Source organism: Macrobrachium nipponense, chromosome 20 (assembly GCF_015104395.2).
Source record: "Macrobrachium nipponense isolate FS-2020 chromosome 20, ASM1510439v2, whole genome shotgun sequence".
Classification (NCBI taxonomy): Eukaryota; Metazoa; Arthropoda; class Malacostraca; order Decapoda; family Palaemonidae; genus Macrobrachium; species Macrobrachium nipponense.
Genome location: NC_061089.1, coordinates 41565340 through 41568706, shown reverse-complemented (window position 1 = coordinate 41568706; position 3367 = coordinate 41565340).

The following is a 3367-nucleotide window of genomic DNA, read 5'->3' as shown; positions in this document are numbered from 1 at the left end:
GATGTGGCTGTCTGCTGAAGTTCAGATAGTGGGCAGGGACTTGTGACTGGAAACCTCATCTGGTGGGGATGAGGATGCTGGTTCCATGCCTTATTAAGCTCCTAGGGACAACGGCAGATGTGACTGTCTGCTGAAGTTTGAGATAGTGGGGAGGGCTTTGGACTGGAAACCTCCACCTGGTCACTGGTGGGGATAAGGTTTGCTTGTTCCATGCCTTATTTTAAGCTCCTGGGGACAATGGCAGATGTGACTGTCTGCTGAAGTTCAGATAGTGGAGGGCTGTGTGACTGGAAACCTCATCTGGTGGGGATGAGGTTGCTCGTTTCATGCCTTATTTGAGCTCCGGGGGACAATGCCAGATGTGGCTATCTGCTGAAGTTCAGATAGTGGGCAGGGCTTGTGACTGGAAACCTCATCTGGTGGTGGGGATGAGGATGCTGGTTCCATGCCTTATTTAAGCTCCTAGGGACAACGGCAGATGTGACTGTCTGCTGAAGTTTAGATAGTGGGAGGGTTTGGGACTGGAAACCTCACCTGGTCACCTGGTGGGGATAAGGTTGCTTGTTCCATGCCTTATTTGAGCTCCGGGGGACCATGCCAGATGTGACTGTCTGCTGAAGTTTAGATGGTGGGAGGGCCTAGGACTGGAAACCTCACCTGGTGTGGATGAGGATGCTGGTTCCATGCCTTATTAGAGCTACTGGGGACAATGCCAGATGTGACTGTTTGCTGAAGTTTAGATAGTGGAAGGGGCTAGGACTGGGAACCTCATCTGTTGGGGATGAGGATGCTGGTTCCATGCCTTATTTGAGCTCCTTGGGACAATGGGAGATGTGACTGATGAAGTTCAGATGGTGGGAGGGCCTGAGACTGGAAACCTCAATCTGGTGGGATGAGGTTTCTGGTTCCATTCCTTATTTGTGCTCCTGGGGACATCGGCAGCTTTGACTGTCTCTTGAAGTTCAGATGGTGGGAGGGCTTTGGACAGGAAACATCACCTGGTGGGGATAAGGTTGCTGGTTCCATGCATAATTTGAGCTCCGGGGGACAATGGCAGATGTGACTGTCTGCTGAAGTTCAGATAGAGGGAGGGCCTGTGACTGGAAACCTCATCTGTCTGTTGGAGTTCAGATGGTGGGAGAGTCTGGGACTGGAGGAGGGCCTGGAACTGGAAACCTCATCTGGTGGGGATGAGGTTGCTGGTTCCATGCCTTATTTGAGCTCTTGGGGACAATGGGAGATGTGACTGTCTGCTGAAGTTCATATAGAGGGAGGGCCTGTGACTGGAAACCTCATCTGATGGGGATGAGGTTGCTGGTTCCATGCCTTATCTTAGCACCTGGGGACAATGATAGATGTGACTGTCTGATGAAGTTCAGATGGTGGGAGGGCCTGGGACTGGAAACCTCACCTGGTGGGGATGAGGTTGCTGGTTCCATGCCTTATTTGAACTCTGGGGGACAATGGCAGATGTGACTGTCTGCTGAAGTTCATATAGTGGGAGTGCCTCAGACTGGGAACCTCATCTGGTGGGGATAAGTTTACTGGTTCCATACCTTATTTGAGCTGCTGGGAACAATGGCAGATGTGACTGCTGAAGTTCAGATGGTGGGAGGGCCTGGGACTGGAAACATCATATGGTGGGGATGAGGATGCTTGTTCCATGCCTTATTCGAGCTGCTGGGGACAATGGCAGATGTGACTGTCTACTGAAGTTCAAATAGTGGGAGTGCCTCGGACTGGGAACCTCATCTGGTGGGGATAAGTTTACTGGTTCCATACCTTATTTGAGCTCCTGGGAACAATGGCAGATGTGACTGCTGAAGTTCAGATGGTGGGAGGGCCTGAGACTGGAAACCTCATCTGGTGGGGGTGAGGTTGCTGGTTCCATGCCTTATTTGAGCTCCTGGGGACAATGACAGCTGTGACTGTCTGCTGGAGTTCAGATGGTGGGAGGGTCTGGGACTGGAAACCTCATCTGGTAAGGATGAGGTTGCTGTTTCCATGCCTTATTTGAGCTCCTGGGGATAATGACAGCTTGGACTGTCTGCTGAAGTTCAGATTGTGGGACGGCGTAAGACTGGAAACCTCATCTGGTGAGGATGAGGTTGCTGGTTCCATGCCTTATTTGAGCTCTTGGGGACACTGGAAGCTGTGACTACCTGCTCAAGTTCAGTTGGTGGGAGGGCCTGGGACTGGAAACCTCACCTGCTGGGGATGAGGTTGCTGTTTCAATGTCTTATTCGAGCTGCTGGGGACAATGGCAGATGTGACTGTCTGCTGGAGTTCAGAGAGTGTGAGGGCCTGGTACTCAAAACCTCATCTGGTGGGGGTAAGGTTGTTTGTTCCATGCCCTTATTGGAGCTCTTGGTAAGACTGGAAACTCTGACTGTCTGCTGAAGTTCAGATGGTGTGAGGCCTTGGACTGAAAACCTCACCTGGTTGGGGGTGAGGTAGCCGGACCCATTCTCTTATTTGAGCTCCTGGGGACAATAGTAGTTGTGACTCTCTGATCTACTTCAGATGGTGGGAGGGCCTTGGACTGGTTACTTCTCCTGATGGGGGTGAGATTGTTGGTTCCATGTCCTTATTTGAGCTCTAGGAAATGATAGTAGATTTGACAAACTGCTTGAGTTGAGATAGTGGGAGGGCCTGGGACTGGAATCCTCTCCTGGTGGGGGTGAGGTTGCTGGTTCAATGAACTTATTTGAGCTCCTGTGGACAATGGCAGTTCAGATGGTGGGAGAGCCTGGGACTGGATACCTTACTTGGTGGGGGTGATGTTGCTGGTTCCATAACCTTATTAGAGCTCCTGGGGACAATAACAGCTGTGACTCGGCTGGAGTTCAGATGGTGGGAGGGCCTGGGACTGGAAACGTCACTTGGTTGGGATGAGGTTGCTGGTTCCATGGTCTTATTTGAGCTTCTGGGGACAGTGGCTGCTGCGACTGTCTGCTGAGTTTAGAGGGTGGGCCTAGTACTGGAAACCTCTCCAGGTAGGGATGAGGTTACTGGTTCCATTTCCATATTTGAGCTCCAAGAGACAATAGTAGCTGTGACCGCTAGAGTTCAGATGGTTGGAGGGCCATGGACTGGGAACCTCACCTGGTGGGGATGAGGTTGCTGGTTCTCTACCCTTATCTAAGCTCCGTTGGACAATGGCAGATTTCACTGTCAGTTGGAGTTCAGATGGTGGGAGGGCCTGGGACTGGAAACTTCACCTGGTGAGGATGAGGTTGCTGGTTCCATGCCCTTATTTGAGCTGCTGGGGACAATGTCTGTTTGAGTTTAGATGGTGGGAGAGCCTGGGGCTGGAAACCCCACCTGGCTGAGTTGAGGTTGCTGGTTCCATGGCTTATTTGAGCTC